The sequence below is a fragment of the Staurois parvus genome, unplaced genomic scaffold, assembly GCF_062004578.1.
Source record: "Staurois parvus isolate SC_StPar_1 unplaced genomic scaffold, SC_StPar_1.0 ptg002181l, whole genome shotgun sequence".
Taxonomy (NCBI): Eukaryota; Metazoa; Chordata; class Amphibia; order Anura; family Ranidae; genus Staurois; species Staurois parvus.
Genome location: NW_028319977.1, coordinates 846,943 through 862,035, shown reverse-complemented (window position 1 = coordinate 862,035; position 15,093 = coordinate 846,943). Strand labels below are relative to the sequence as shown.

General features: G+C 49.9%; 16 non-coding genes across 16 annotated transcripts; 8 read left to right on the top strand and 8 right to left on the bottom strand.

Annotated features, from left to right (window-relative positions):
- The first annotated feature begins 52 nt into the window (after positions 1-52).
- On the top strand, positions 53-124 carry TRNAG-UCC (transfer RNA glycine (anticodon UCC)). The gene has a single exon. It is a non-coding gene; the product is annotated as a tRNA-Gly (tRNA).
- A 2,222-nt stretch (positions 125-2,346) lies between these two features.
- TRNAN-GUU (transfer RNA asparagine (anticodon GUU)) lies at positions 2,347-2,420 on the bottom strand. The gene has a single exon. It is a non-coding gene; the product is annotated as a tRNA-Asn (tRNA).
- A 141-nt stretch (positions 2,421-2,561) lies between these two features.
- TRNAY-GUA (transfer RNA tyrosine (anticodon GUA)) lies at positions 2,562-2,647 on the bottom strand. The gene is given in 2 exon segments: positions 2,562-2,597; positions 2,611-2,647. It is a non-coding gene; the product is annotated as a tRNA-Tyr (tRNA).
- A 371-nt stretch (positions 2,648-3,018) lies between these two features.
- On the top strand, positions 3,019-3,091 carry TRNAK-CUU (transfer RNA lysine (anticodon CUU)). Its single transcript has one exon. It is a non-coding gene; the product is annotated as a tRNA-Lys (tRNA).
- A 273-nt stretch (positions 3,092-3,364) lies between these two features.
- Positions 3,365-3,436, top strand: TRNAG-UCC (transfer RNA glycine (anticodon UCC)). The gene has a single exon. It is a non-coding gene; the product is annotated as a tRNA-Gly (tRNA).
- A 2,219-nt stretch (positions 3,437-5,655) lies between these two features.
- On the bottom strand, positions 5,656-5,729 carry TRNAN-GUU (transfer RNA asparagine (anticodon GUU)). Its single transcript has one exon. It is a non-coding gene; the product is annotated as a tRNA-Asn (tRNA).
- A 141-nt stretch (positions 5,730-5,870) lies between these two features.
- Positions 5,871-5,956, bottom strand: TRNAY-GUA (transfer RNA tyrosine (anticodon GUA)). The gene is given in 2 exon segments: positions 5,871-5,906; positions 5,920-5,956. It is a non-coding gene; the product is annotated as a tRNA-Tyr (tRNA).
- A 371-nt stretch (positions 5,957-6,327) lies between these two features.
- On the top strand, positions 6,328-6,400 carry TRNAK-CUU (transfer RNA lysine (anticodon CUU)). Its single transcript has one exon. It is a non-coding gene; the product is annotated as a tRNA-Lys (tRNA).
- Positions 6,401-6,673: 273 nt separating this feature from the next.
- TRNAG-UCC (transfer RNA glycine (anticodon UCC)) lies at positions 6,674-6,745 on the top strand. Its single transcript has one exon. It is a non-coding gene; the product is annotated as a tRNA-Gly (tRNA).
- A 2,219-nt stretch (positions 6,746-8,964) lies between these two features.
- Positions 8,965-9,038, bottom strand: TRNAN-GUU (transfer RNA asparagine (anticodon GUU)). Its single transcript has one exon. It is a non-coding gene; the product is annotated as a tRNA-Asn (tRNA).
- Positions 9,039-9,179: 141 nt separating this feature from the next.
- TRNAY-GUA (transfer RNA tyrosine (anticodon GUA)) lies at positions 9,180-9,265 on the bottom strand. The gene is given in 2 exon segments: positions 9,180-9,215; positions 9,229-9,265. It is a non-coding gene; the product is annotated as a tRNA-Tyr (tRNA).
- Positions 9,266-9,636: 371 nt separating this feature from the next.
- Positions 9,637-9,709, top strand: TRNAK-CUU (transfer RNA lysine (anticodon CUU)). Its single transcript has one exon. It is a non-coding gene; the product is annotated as a tRNA-Lys (tRNA).
- Positions 9,710-9,982: 273 nt separating this feature from the next.
- On the top strand, positions 9,983-10,054 carry TRNAG-UCC (transfer RNA glycine (anticodon UCC)). The gene has a single exon. It is a non-coding gene; the product is annotated as a tRNA-Gly (tRNA).
- Positions 10,055-12,283: 2,229 nt separating this feature from the next.
- On the bottom strand, positions 12,284-12,357 carry TRNAN-GUU (transfer RNA asparagine (anticodon GUU)). The gene has a single exon. It is a non-coding gene; the product is annotated as a tRNA-Asn (tRNA).
- A 142-nt stretch (positions 12,358-12,499) lies between these two features.
- Positions 12,500-12,585, bottom strand: TRNAY-GUA (transfer RNA tyrosine (anticodon GUA)). Its single transcript is given in 2 exon segments — positions 12,500-12,535; positions 12,549-12,585. It is a non-coding gene; the product is annotated as a tRNA-Tyr (tRNA).
- Positions 12,586-12,956: 371 nt separating this feature from the next.
- Positions 12,957-13,029, top strand: TRNAK-CUU (transfer RNA lysine (anticodon CUU)). The gene has a single exon. It is a non-coding gene; the product is annotated as a tRNA-Lys (tRNA).
- The last annotated feature ends 2,064 nt before the right edge of the window (positions 13,030-15,093 follow it).

Genomic DNA, 15,093 nt, shown 5'->3' with positions numbered 1-15,093 from the left:
CATGTGTGGCCTTAATTGTATAGAGGTAGCAGGATGCCTGGCGCACAGCCTTGCGTTGGTGGTATAGTGGTGAGCATAGCTGCCTTCCAAGCAGTTGACCCGGGTTCGATTCCCGGCCAACGCAATCTCCTTCTTTGCGCCCTTGACAAAATACCACAGGGCCCCAGGTCCTTATCAAAAGCTCCTTAGATGTCTTGCCTTAGTGACGACTGTGGAAATATTCCTCGGCATCCCAACAGGCTCCGGCCTCCTGCTTTAACTCGCTCGCGGGGTACAGCAGTATCAAGCAACAAGGTTCAGGCATTTCAACCACTGATTCCCAAAGAATCAACTCTGTCACACACAGCGTTTCAAAAGTATCTGCCTACCATTCTAACACCCTCAACTGGCAAGATAATGCACCATTTGGAAGAATGCTAAAGAATGTGTCAACAAGGAATGTAGACTGAAGTTGGAGCCGGAAGAAACAATCACGTCCCATGATGCCATCGGCCTTTTCACTTGTATACACTTGGCAGAGGCTGTTGAGATTGTGGGAAACATCTGAAAGGAGGTAAGTCTCTTGACAGCCAAAAAGAACTAAAGCCTGACCAAGTGCATTCATTGCTGACCCTTGAGCCTTGAATTGTTCCATGGGGAAAAGACCAAGCCATTTGTAAAGGCATGTGGATTCTACTTGGGTCAAGATTAGAGCATCAGCACCCCACAAGCTTTTAGTGAACCCATAAAGTCAGTGGACAAATATATCAAGTGTACACGGGAAGAGGCACTGAATAGCAAATGCCCCCTTTTGGACGGCGTCTTACAAGGCAAGGAAGGGGCTGACTTGGGCATGGAGGTCTCCAGGAAACCTACCCACACAGACCGCTATCTGCCTTTTGACTCACACCACCACCCACTGGAACACGAGCTGGGGGTTCTTAGGACTCTGCAATATCCGGCTGACATGGTAGCAACCAAAAGAGTCTAAAGACAAAAGAACACAGATGCAACGCCACCCTTGCGAGGGACGCTGGCGTGTTTGCCCCGGTTTCCCTTGACTTCGCCCCGCAGCCAGGCACAGTGTATTTCTTCAGCCAAATACACACGCGCGCAAACGCTCCTTGCCTTCAATGACCGGACTAGGGGATGTTTGTTTTTGGAGTTTTCTTGTCGAGCTGGGGATAGGGATGGGGAATTGTAGTAGGATACTCCAAAATGAGAACTTTTCACACTGAAGACATCTAGCTGATCTCTTAGTTAAGCAGTATTGACGTCCTGACTGGCTTGAGGCCCTCAGGTCCACCCACCTGGGGCCTCATGGCAGCCGGCGCCAGGCGAGGCAGCCTGCCTCCAGCCCAGCTGTTCAGTCCTCTCCCAGGAAAGACGCTGAGCCCATGTGCTCGCAGAACATAAATGCCACTCCCAGCATGCCACAGGACTGCCCTCCCTTGCAACTGGCCAGGGCGGTATCCGTATTCACGCTGTTCATTTGCCTAGCCCCTACCCATGTTCTGGAAAGCTCTCACAGCTTCCTGAAGGCGGGAATAACTCAGACAAACTCAAACAACATCAGAGAATCATGAGCAGACCTGACTAATCCATGGCAGCACTCTGTTAAGCAGAATACCACACTGAATTTACCCGACAGCCTCTCTGGTAAGCAAAGACCAACTATACAAATCCTAGCGCATGACTAGGAGAGTGCTACCGTGACATCTCAGGAGGGCTTTGAAAGCTTGTGGCTACCCAGACTGGGTCTTGGTTAAAACCTCTGCAAGGTCAGGGAAACAAACTGGGGAGAAGCAGAACACTAGGAGAAATCTAGTCATCCCGTATGTAACTGGAGCGTCGGAAAAACTCAGAAGGATCTTTAAGAAACATTGCATCCCTGTGTACTTCAAGCCCAGCATAGCCCCGGGGCACACGCTTAAACATTGACACTATCTGTATTCCACGTTTTTAACACCTCTATCCAGGCCATTTGACAACAATTGAGGCCTTTGGCCATGTCAATCTAGGCACTTTTAGCTATGCAGGCTTCCTGACACCAACAATGGGATCATGTAAGGTGAAAAAAGGTGCTTCCACAATTCTCACACATCCCCTGGTGTTCAGGTGTGAATAGAAATGCTGGGGTTTGTTCCTGAGACTCAGCGGAAGCGAAGAAGTGGCTTGACTAAACTATGAAAGATCTTGAACATTCCAGAAGAAGAGCAATTGATTGCGACATTATTCTAGTCCGTTTTCAAGGAATGTCTCGAGTGAATGGTTAATCGTCAGCCGTGTGAGACAAGCCAAAGGACGCTATTTGTCTTCTTAGGTTAGGGTGAGACTTGGCAGCGGGCCCTGCTAAGGTAAAGAGAAAGTCCCTGGGTGGGCTTGAACCACCAACCTTTCGGTTAACAGCCGAACGCGCTAACCGATTGCGCCACAGAGACCACACGACAAGCGCGCTTGAGCTGGCCCAAAGGAGACATGAAAGATGAACTGAAGGTACCTAAAAAGCTTCCCAATTGCACATTTGTAGAGATAAGAGATTGCCTTCTTTCTAAAAGTAGAGACGCGGGGTAAAAAGCTCTTCCTTCGAGCCGGAATTGAACCAGCGACCTAAGGATTGCTGCTTTGTCTCTACAGTCCTCCGCTCTACCAGCTGAGCTATCGAAGGGAACTGGGAAGAGCACGTGACACCTTGCATGCTAAGCCAGCGCCGTACACTTTGCATTTGACCTTCTCGGTTGAGGTATTGCTTGATGCCGCCTCGGCCGGAAAGGGCAAATGAATGACTTGGCAGATGTTATGTGGGAGGCTACGGCTTGATGTTTTGCACAGAGAGAAAAGGGTTTGGAATCAGCCAGCGCATTTTGTTGTGATCCTCCAAAGTCACAGCAAAAATGGTGATGTAGCGCCCTGACAGCAAGTGAACAGAGTAGTACTTGGAAGCGCATTGAGTTTAGCCAAAGGAATTATGTCGAAAGCTATCAAAAAGTCTGCGGACTCAGGTGGCTGTGAGAGGCCTTGAAGAGCAAAAGTGCTGTAGCCCGGCTAGCTCAGTCGGTAGAGCATGAGACTCTTAATCTCAGGGTCGTGGGTTCGAGCCCCACGTTGGGCGTGGGACACATTCCGTGTCCCTTTTGCCCGAGTGAAAGGCCTTTGCAAAACTTGTATCTCCAGTTCCTTCATGCGCACTGCACAATCACACCTTTACCGTATCTACTGGCTTGGCTTCCTTTCTCTCCACGAATGGGGAAATATTTCTAGCTGATCTTCCTAGTGGTCACTTGGTACGGCAGCGAATGGACCTTGCGCTGGAGGGGGTCCGTGAGTCAATGTCATGTGTGGCCTTAATTGTATAGAGGTAGCAGGATGCCTGGCGCACAGCCTTGCGTTGGTGGTATAGTGGTGAGCATAGCTGCCTTCCAAGCAGTTGACCCGGGTTCGATTCCCGGCCAACGCAATCTCCTTCTTTGCGCCCTTGACAAAATACCACAGGGCCCCAGGTCCTTATCAAAAGCTCCTTAGATGTCTTGCCTTAGTGACGACTGTGGAAATATTCCTCGGCATCCCAACAGGCTCCGGCCTCCTGCTTTAACTCGCTCGCGGGGTACAGCAGTATCAAGCAACAAGGTTCAGGCATTTCAACCACTGATTCCCAAAGAATCAACTCTGTCACACACAGCGTTTCAAAAGTATCTGCCTACCATTCTAACACCCTCAACTGGCAAGATAATGCACCATTTGGAAGAATGCTAAAGAATGTGTCAACAAGGAATGTAGACTGAAGTTGGAGCCGGAAGAAACAATCACGTCCCATGATGCCATCGGCCTTTTCACTTGTATACACTTGGCAGAGGCTGTTGAGATTGTGGGAAACATCTGAAAGGAGGTAAGTCTCTTGACAGCCAAAAAGAACTAAAGCCTGACCAAGTGCATTCATTGCTGACCCTTGAGCCTTGAATTGTTCCATGGGGAAAAGACCAAGCCGTTTGTAAAGGCATGTGGATTCTACTTGGGTCAAGATTAGAGCATCAGCACCCCACAAGCTTTTAGTGAACCCATAAAGTCAGTGGACAAATATATCAAGTGTACACGGGAAGAGGCACTGAATAGCAAATGCCCCCTTTTGGACGGCGTCTTACAAGGCAAGGAAGGGGCTGACTTGGGCATGGAGGTCTCCAGGAAACCTACCCACACAGACCGCTATCTGCCTTTTGACTCACACCACCACCCACTGGAACACGAGCTGGTTCTTAGGACTCTGCAATATCCGGCTGACATGGTAGCAACCAAAAGAGTCTAAAGACAAAAGAACACAGATGCAACGCCACCCTTGCGAGGGACGCTGGCGTGTTTGCCCCGGTTTCCCTTGACTTCGCCCCGCAGCCAGGCACAGTGTATTTCTTCAGCCAAATACACACGCGCGCAAACGCTCCTTGCCTTCAATGACCGGACTAGGGGATGTTTGTTTTTGGAGTTTTCTTGTCGAGCTGGGGATAGGGATGGGGAATTGTAGTAGGATACTCCAAAATGAGAACTTTTCACACTGAAGACATCTAGCTGATCTCTTAGTTAAGCAGTATTGACGTCCTGACTGGCTTGAGGCCCTCAGGTCCACCCACCTGGGGCCTCATGGCAGCCGGCGCCAGGCGAGGCAGCCTGCCTCCAGCCCAGCTGTTCAGTCCTCTCCCAGGAAAGACGCTGAGCCCATGTGCTCGCAGAACATAAATGCCACTCCCAGCATGCCACAGGACTGCCCTCCCTTGCAACTGGCCAGGGCGGTATCCGTATTCACGCTGTTCATTTGCCTAGCCCCTACCCATGTTCTGGAAAGCTCTCACAGCTTCCTGAAGGCGGGAATAACTCAGACAAACTCAAACAACATCAGAGAATCATGAGCAGACCTGACTAATCCATGGCAGCACTCTGTTAAGCAGAATACCACACTGAATTTACCCGACAGCCTCTCTGGTAAGCAGAGACCAACTATACAAATCCTAGCGCATGACTAGGAGAGTGCTACCGTGACATCTCAGGAGGGCTTTGAAAGCTTGTGGCTACCCAGACTGGGTCTTGGTTAAAACCTCCGCAAGGTCAGGGAAACAAACTGGGGAGAAGCAGAACACTAGGAGAAATCTAGTCATCCCGTATGTAACTGGAGCGTCGGAAAAACTCAGAAGGATCTTTAAGAAACATTGCATCCCTGTGTACTTCAAGCCCAGCATAGCCCCGGGGCACACGCTTAAACATTGACACTATCTGTATTCCACGTTTTTAACACCTCTATCCAGGCCATTTGACAACAATTGAGGCCTTTGGCCATGTCAATCTAGGCACTTTTAGCTATGCAGGCTTCCTGACACCAACAATGGGATCATGTAAGGTGAAAAAAGGTGCTTCCACAATTCTCACACATCCCCTGGTGTTCAGGTGTGAATAGAAATGCTGGGGTTTGTTCCTGAGACTCAGCGGAAGCGAAGAAGTGGCTTGACTAAACTATGAAAGATCTTGAACATTCCAGAAGAAGAGCAATTGATTGCGACATTATTCTAGTCCGTTTTCAAGGAATGTCTCGAGTGAATGGTTAATCGTCAGCCGTGTGAGACAAGCCAAAGGACGCTATTTGTCTTCTTAGGTTAGGGTGAGACTTGGCAGCGGGCCCTGCTAAGGTAAAGAGAAAGTCCCTGGGTGGGCTTGAACCACCAACCTTTCGGTTAACAGCCGAACGCGCTAACCGATTGCGCCACAGAGACCACACGACAAGCGCGCTTGAGCTGGCCCAAAGGAGACATGAAAGATGAACTGAAGGTGCCTAAAAAGCTTCCCAATTGCACATTTGTAGAGATAAGAGATTGCCTTCTTTCTAAAAGTAGAGACGCGGGGTAAAAAGCTCTTCCTTCGAGCCGGAATTGAACCAGCGACCTAAGGATTGCTGCTTTGTCTCTACAGTCCTCCGCTCTACCAGCTGAGCTATCGAAGGGAACTGGGAAGAGCACGTGACACCTTGCATGCTAAGCCAGCGCCGTACACTTTGCATTTGACCTTCTCGGTTGAGGTATTGCTTGATGCCGCCTCGGCCGGAAAGGGCAAATGAATGACTTGGCAGATGTTATGTGGGAGGCTACGGCTTGATGTTTTGCACAGAGAGAAAAGGGTTTGGAATCAGCCAGCGCATTTTGTTGTGATCCTCCAAAGTCACAGCAAAAATGGTGATGTAGCGCCCTGACAGCAAGTGAACAGAGTAGTACTTGGAAGCGCATTGAGTTTAGCCAAAGGAATTATGTCGAAAGCTATCAAAAAGTCTGCGGACTCAGGTGGCTGTGAGAGGCCTTGAAGAGCAAAAGTGCTGTAGCCCGGCTAGCTCAGTCGGTAGAGCATGAGACTCTTAATCTCAGGGTCGTGGGTTCGAGCCCCACGTTGGGCGTGGGACACATTCCGTGTCCCTTTTGCCCGAGTGAAAGGCCTTTGCAAAACTTGTATCTCCAGTTCCTTCATGCGCACTGCACAATCACACCTTTACCGTATCTACTGGCTTGGCTTCCTTTCTCTCCACGAATGGGGAAATATTTCTAGCTGATCTTCCTAGTGGTCACTTGGTACGGCAGCGAATGGACCTTGCGCTGGAGGGGGTCCGTGAGTCAATGTCATGTGTGGCCTTAATTGTATAGAGGTAGCAGGATGCCTGGCGCACAGCCTTGCGTTGGTGGTATAGTGGTGAGCATAGCTGCCTTCCAAGCAGTTGACCCGGGTTCGATTCCCGGCCAACGCAATCTCCTTCTTTGCGCCCTTGACAAAATACCACAGGGCCCCAGGTCCTTATCAAAAGCTCCTTAGATGTCTTGCCTTAGTGACGACTGTGGAAATATTCCTCGGCATCCCAACAGGCTCCGGCCTCCTGCTTTAACTCGCTCGCGGGGTACAGCAGTATCAAGCAACAAGGTTCAGGCATTTCAACCACTGATTCCCAAAGAATCAACTCTGTCACACACAGCGTTTCAAAAGTATCTGCCTACCATTCTAACACCCTCAACTGGCAAGATAATGCACCATTTGGAAGAATGCTAAAGAATGTGTCAACAAGGAATGTAGACTGAAGTTGGAGCCGGAAGAAACAATCACGTCCCATGATGCCATCGGCCTTTTCACTTGCATACACTTGGCAGAGGCTGTTGAGATTGTGGGAAACATCTGAAAGGAGGTAAGTCTCTTGACAGCCAAAAAGAACTAAAGCCTGACCAAGTGCATTCATTGCTGACCCTTGAGCCTTGAATTGTTCCATGGGGAAAAGACCAAGCCGTTTGTAAAGGCATGTGGATTCTACTTGGGTCAAGATTAGAGCATCAGCACCCCACAAGCTTTTAGTGAACCCATAAAGTCAGTGGACAAATATATCAAGTGTACACGGGAAGAGGCACTGAATAGCAAATGCCCCCTTTTGGACGGCGTCTTACAAGGCAAGGAAGGGGCTGACTTGGGCATGGAGGTCTCCAGGAAACCTACCCACACAGACCGCTATCTGCCTTTTGACTCACACCACCACCCACTGGAACACGAGCTGGTTCTTAGGACTCTGCAATATCCGGCTGACATGGTAGCAACCAAAAGAGTCTAAAGACAAAAGAACACAGATGCAACGCCACCCTTGCGAGGGACGCTGGCGTGTTTGCCCCGGTTTCCCTTGACTTCGCCCCGCAGCCAGGCACAGTGTATTTCTTCAGCCAAATACACACGCGCGCAAACGCTCCTTGCCTTCAATGACCGGACTAGGGGATGTTTGTTTTTGGAGTTTTCTTGTCGAGCTGGGGATAGGGATGGGGAATTGTAGTAGGATACTCCAAAATGAGAACTTTTCACACTGAAGACATCTAGCTGATCTCTTAGTTAAGCAGTATTGACGTCCTGACTGGCTTGAGGCCCTCAGGTCCACCCACCTGGGGCCTCATGGCAGCCGGCGCCAGGCGAGGCAGCCTGCCTCCAGCCCAGCTGTTCAGTCCTCTCCCAGGAAAGACGCTGAGCCCATGTGCTCGCAGAACATAAATGCCACTCCCAGCATGCCACAGGACTGCCCTCCCTTGCAACTGGCCAGGGCGGTATCCGTATTCACGCTGTTCATTTGCCTAGCCCCTACCCATGTTCTGGAAAGCTCTCACAGCTTCCTGAAGGCGGGAATAACTCAGACAAACTCAAACAACATCAGAGAATCATGAGCAGACCTGACTAATCCATGGCAGCACTCTGTTAAGCAGAATACCACACTGAATTTACCCGACAGCCTCTCTGGTAAGCAGAGACCAACTATACAAATCCTAGCGCATGACTAGGAGAGTGCTACCGTGACATCTCAGGAGGGCTTTGAAAGCTTGTGGCTACCCAGACTGGGTCTTGGTTAAAACCTCCGCAAGGTCAGGGAAACAAACTGGGGAGAAGCAGAACACTAGGAGAAATCTAGTCATCCCGTATGTAACTGGAGCGTCGGAAAAACTCAGAAGGATCTTTAAGAAACATTGCATCCCTGTGTACTTCAAGCCCAGCATAGCCCCGGGGCACACGCTTAAACATTGACACTATCTGTATTCCACGTTTTTAACACCTCTATCCAGGCCATTTGACAACAATTGAGGCCTTTGGCCATGTCAATCTAGGCACTTTTAGCTATGCAGGCTTCCTGACACCAACAATGGGATCATGTAAGGTGAAAAAAGGTGCTTCCACAATTCTCACACATCCCCTGGTGTTCAGGTGTGAATAGAAATGCTGGGGTTTGTTCCTGAGACTCAGCGGAAGCGAAGAAGTGGCTTGACTAAACTATGAAAGATCTTGAACATTCCAGAAGAAGAGCAATTGATTGCGACATTATTCTAGTCCGTTTTCAAGGAATGTCTCGAGTGAATGGTTAATCGTCAGCCGTGTGAGACAAGCCAAAGGACGCTATTTGTCTTCTTAGGTTAGGGTGAGACTTGGCAGCGGGCCCTGCTAAGGTAAAGAGAAAGTCCCTGGGTGGGCTTGAACCACCAACCTTTCGGTTAACAGCCGAACGCGCTAACCGATTGCGCCACAGAGACCACACGACAAGCGCGCTTGAGCTGGCCCAAAGGAGACATGAAAGATGAACTGAAGGTGCCTAAAAAGCTTCCCAATTGCACATTTGTAGAGATAAGAGATTGCCTTCTTTCTAAAAGTAGAGACGCGGGGTAAAAAGCTCTTCCTTCGAGCCGGAATTGAACCAGCGACCTAAGGATTGCTGCTTTGTCTCTACAGTCCTCCGCTCTACCAGCTGAGCTATCGAAGGGAACTGGGAAGAGCACGTGACACCTTGCATGCTAAGCCAGCGCCGTACACTTTGCATTTGACCTTCTCGGTTGAGGTATTGCTTGATGCCGCCTCGGCCGGAAAGGGCAAATGAATGACTTGGCAGATGTTATGTGGGAGGCTACGGCTTGATGTTTTGCACAGAGAGAAAAGGGTTTGGAATCAGCCAGCGCATTTTGTTGTGATCCTCCAAAGTCACAGCAAAAATGGTGATGTAGCGCCCTGACAGCAAGTGAACAGAGTAGTACTTGGAAGCGCATTGAGTTTAGCCAAAGGAATTATGTCGAAAGCTATCAAAAAGTCTGCGGACTCAGGTGGCTGTGAGAGGCCTTGAAGAGCAAAAGTGCTGTAGCCCGGCTAGCTCAGTCGGTAGAGCATGAGACTCTTAATCTCAGGGTCGTGGGTTCGAGCCCCACGTTGGGCGTGGGATGCATTACGTGTCCCTTTTGCCCGAGTGAAAGGCCTTTGCAAAACTTGTATCTCCAGTTCCTTCATGCGCACTGCACAATCACACCTTTACCGTATCTACTGGCTTGGCTTCCTTTCTCTCCACGAATGGGGAAATATTTCTAGCTGATCTTCCTAGTGGTCACTTGGTACGGCAGCGAATGGACCTTGCGCTGGAGGGGGTCCGTGAGTCAATGTCATGTGTGGCCTTAATTGTATAGAGGTAGCAGGATGCCTGGCGCACAGCCTTGCGTTGGTGGTATAGTGGTGAGCATAGCTGCCTTCCAAGCAGTTGACCCGGGTTCGATTCCCGGCCAACGCAATCTCCTTCTTTGCGCCCTTGACAAAATACCACAGGGCCCCAGGTCCTTATCAAAAGCTCCTTAGATGTCTTGCCTTAGTGACGACTGTGGAAATATTCCTCGGCATCCCAACAGGCTCCGGCCTCCTGCTTTAACTCGCTCGCGGGGTACAGCAGTATCAAGCAACAAGGTTCAGGCATTTCAACCACTGATTCCCAAAGAATCAACTCTGTCACACACAGCGTTTCTAAGTATCTGCCTACCATTCTAACACCCTCAACTGGCAAGATAATGCACCATTTGGAAGAATGCTAAAGAATGTGTCAACAAGGAATGTAGACTGAAGTTGGAGCCGGAAGAAACAATCACGTCCCATGATGCCATCGGCCTTTTCACTTGCATACACTTGGCAGAGGCTGTTGAGATTGTGGGAAACATCTGAAAGGAGGTAAGTCTCTTGACAGCCAAAAAGAACTAAAGCCTGACCAAGTGCATTCATTGCTGACCCTTGAGCCTTGAATTGTTCCATGGGGAAAAGACCAAGCCGTTTGTAAAGGCATGTGGATTCTACTTGGGTCAAGATTAGAGCATCAGCACCCCACAAGCTTTTAGTGAACCCATAAAGTCAGTGGACAAATACATCAAGTGTACACGGGAAGAGGCACTGAATAGCAAATGCCCCCTTTTGGACGGCGTCTTACAAGGCAAGGAAGGGGCTGACTTGGGCATGGAGGTCTCCAGGAAACCTACCCACACAGACCGCTATCTGCCTTTTGACTCACACCACCACCCACTGGAACACGAGCTGGGGGTTCTTAGGACTCTGCAATATCCGGCTGACATGGTAGCAACCAAAAGAGTCTAAAGACAAAAGAACACAGATGCAACGCCACCCTTGCGAGGGACGCTGGCGTGTTTGCCCCGGTTTCCCTTGACTTCGCCCCGCAGCCAGGCACAGTGTATTTCTTCAGCCAAATACACACGCGCGCAAACGCTCCTTGCCTTCAATGACCGGACTAGGGCATGTTTGTTTTTGGAGTTTTCTTGTCGAGCTGGGGATAGGGATGGGGAATTGTAGTAGGATACTCCAAAATGAGAACTTTTCACACTGAAGACATCTAGCTGATCTCTTAGTTAAGCAGTATTGACGTCCTGACTGGCTTGAGGCCCTCAGGTCCACCCACCTGGGGCCTCATGGCAGCCGGCGCCAGGCGAGGCAGCCTGCCTCCAGCCCAGCTGTTCAGTCCTCTCCCAGGAAAGACGCTGAGCCCATGTGCTCGCAGAACATAAATGCCACTCCCAGCATGCCACAGGACTGCCCTCCCTTGCAACTGGCCAGGGCGGTATCCGTATTCACGCTGTTCATTTGCCTAGCCCCTACCCATGTTCTGGAAAGCTCTCACAGCTTCCTGAAGGCGGGAATAACTCAGACAAACTCAAACAACATCAGAGAATCATGAGCAGACCTGACTAATCCATGGCAGCACTCTGTTAAGCAGAATACCACACTGAATTTACCCGACAGCCTCTCTGGTAAGCAGAGACCAACTATACAAATCCTAGCGCATGACTAGGAGAGTGCTACCGTGACATCTCAGGAGGGCTTTGAAAGCTTGTGGCTACCCAGACTGGGTCTTGGTTAAAACCTCCGCAAGGTCAGGGAAACAAACTGGGGAGAAGCAGAACACTAGGAGAAATCTAGTCATCCCGTATGTAACTGGAGCGTCGGAAAAACTCAGAAGGATCTTTAAGAAACATTGCATCCCTGTGTACTTCAAGCCCAGCATAGCCCCGGGGCACACGCTTAAACATTGACACTATCTGTATTCCACGTTTTTAACACCTCTATCCAGGCCATTTGACAACAATTGAGGCCTTTGGCCATGTCAATCTAGGCACTTTTAGCTATGCAGGCTTCCTGACACCAACAATGGGATCATGTAAGGTGAAAAAAGGTGCTTCCACAATTCTCACACATCCCCTGGTGTTCAGGTGTGAATAGAAATGCTGGGGTTTGTTCCTGAGACTCAGCGGAAGCGAAGAAGTGGCTTGACTAACCTATGAAAGATCTTGAACATTCCAGAAGAAGAGCAATTGATTGCGACATTATTCTAGTCCGTTTTCAAGGAATGTCTCGAGTGAATGGTTAATCGTCAGCCGTGTGAGACAAGCCAAAGGACGCTATTTGTCTTCTTAGGTTAGGGTGAGACTTGGCAGCGGGCCCTGCTAAGGTAAAGAGAAAGCACGAGCGTCCCTGGGTGGGCTTGAACCACCAACCTTTCGGTTAACAGCCGAACGCGCTAACCGATTGCGCCACAGAGACCACACGACAAGCGTGCTTGAGCTGACCCAAAGGAGACATGAAAGATGAACTGAAGGTGCCTAAAAAGCTTCCCAATTGCACATTTGTAGTGATAAGAGATTGCCTTCTTTCTAAAAGGCAGAGACGTGGGGTAAAAAGCTCTTCCTTCGAGCCGGAATTGAACCAGCGACCTAAGGATTGCTGCTTTGTCTCTACAATCCTCCGCTCTACCAGCTGAGCTATCGAAGGGAACTGGAAAGAGCACGTGACACCTTGCATGCTAAGCCAGCGCCGTACACTTTGCATTTGACCTTCTCGGTTGAGGTATTGCTTGATGCCGCCTCGGCCGGAAAGGGCAAATGAATGACTTGGCAGATGTTATGTGGGAGGCTACGGCTTGATGTTTTGCACAGAGAGAAAAGGGTTTGGAATCAGCCAGCGCATTTTGTTGTGATCCTCCAAAGTCACAGCAAAAATGGTGATGTAGCGCCCTGACAGCAAGTGAACAGAGTAGTACTTGGAAGCGCATTGAGTTTAGCCAAAGGAATTATGTCGAAAGCTATCAAAAAGTCTGCGGACTCAGGTGGCTGTGAGAGGCCTTGAAGAGCAAAAGTGCTGTAGCCCGGCTAGCTCAGTCGGTAGAGCATGAGACTCTTAATCTCAGGGTCGTGGGTTCGAGCCCCACGTTGGGCGTGGGACACATTCCGTGTCCCTTTTGCCCGAGTGAAAGGCCTTTGCAAAACTTGTATCTCCAGTTCCTTCATGCGCACTGCACAATCACACCTTTACCGTATCTACTGGCTTGGCTTCCTTTCTCTCCACGAATGGGGAAATATTTCTAGCTGATCTTCCTAGTGGTCACTTGGTACGGCAGCGAATGGACCTTGCGCTGGAGGGGGTCCGTGAGTCAATGTCATGTGTGGCCTTAATTGTATAGAGGTAGCAGGATGCCTGGCGCACAGCCTTGCGTTGGTGGTATAGTGGTGAGCATAGCTGCCTTCCAAGCAGTTGACCCGGGTTCGATTCCCAGCCAACGCAATCTCCTTCTTTGCGCCCTTGACAAAATACCACAGGGCCCCAGGTCCTTATCAAAAGCTCCTTAGATGTCTTGCCTTAGTGACGACTGTGGAAATATTCCTCGGCATCCCAACAGGCTCCGGCCTCCTGCTTTAACTCGCTCGCGGGGTACAGCAGTATCAAGCAACAAGGTTCAGGCATTTCAACCACTGATTCCCAAAGAATCAACTCTGTCACACACAGCGTTTCAAAAGTATCTGCCTACCATTCTAACACCCTCAACTGGCAAGATAATGCACCATTTGGAAGAATGCTAAAGAATGTGTCAACAAGGAATGTAGACTGAAGTTGGAGCCGGAAGAAACAATCACGTCCCATGATGCCATCGGCCTTTTCACTTGTATACACTTGGCAGAGGCTGTTGAGATTGTGGGAAACATCTGAAAGGAGGTAAGTCTCTTGACAGCCAAAAAGAACTAAAGCCTGACCAAGTGCATTCATTGCTGACCCTTGAGCCTTGAATTGTTCCATGGGGAAAAGACCAAGCCGTTTGTAAAGGCATGTGGATTCTACTTGGGTCAAGATTAGAGCATCAGCACCCCACAAGCTTTTAGTGAACCCATAAAGTCAGTGGACAAATATATCAAGTGTACACGGGAAGAGGCACTGAATAGCAAATGCCCCCTTTTGGACGGCGTCTTACAAGGCAAGGAAGGGGCTGACTTGGGCATGGAGGTCTCCAGGAAACCTACCCACACAGACCGCTATCTGCCTTTTGACTCACACCACCACCCACTGGAACACGAGCTGGTTCTTAGGACTCTGCAATATCCGGCTGACATGGTAGCAACCAAAAGAGTCTAAAGACAAAAGAACACAGATGCAACGCCACCCTTGCGAGGGACGCTGGCGTGTTTGCCCCGGTTTCCCTTGACTTCGCCCCGCAGCCAGGCACAGTGTATTTCTTCAGCCAAATACACACGCGCGCAAACGCTCCTTGCCTTCAATGACCGGACTAGGGGATGTTTGTTTTTGGAGTTTTCTTGTCGAGCTGGGGATAGGGATGGGGAATTGTAGTAGGATACTCCAAAATGAGAACTTTTCACACTGAAGACATCTAGCTGATCTCTTAGTTAAGCAGTATTGACGTCCTGACTGGCTTGAGGCCCTCAGGTCCACCCACCTGGGGCCTCATGGCAGCCGGCGCCAGGCGAGGCAGCCTGCCTCCAGCCCAGCTGTTCAGTCCTCTCCCAGGAAAGACGCTGAGCCCATGTGCTCGCAGAACATAAATGCCACTCCCAGCATGCCACAGGACTGCCCTCCCTTGCAACTGGCCAGGGCGGTATCCGTATTCACGCTGTTCATTTGCCTAGCCCCTACCCATGTTCTGGAAAGCTCTCACAGCTTCCTGAAGGCGGGAATAACTCAGACAAACTCAAACAACATCAGAGAATCATGAGCAGACCTGACTAATCCATGGCAGCACTCTGTTAAGCAGAATACCACACTGAATTTACCCGACAGCCTCTCTGGTAAGCAGAGACCAACTATACAAATCCTAGCGCATGACTAGGAGAGTGCTACCGTGACATCTCAGGAGGGCTTTGAAAGCTTGTGGCTACCCAGACTGGGTCTTGGTTAAAACCTCCGCAAGGTCAGGGAAACAAACTGGGGAGAAGCAGAACACTAGGAGAAATCTAGTCATCCCGTATGTAACTGGAGCGTCGGAAAAACTCAGAA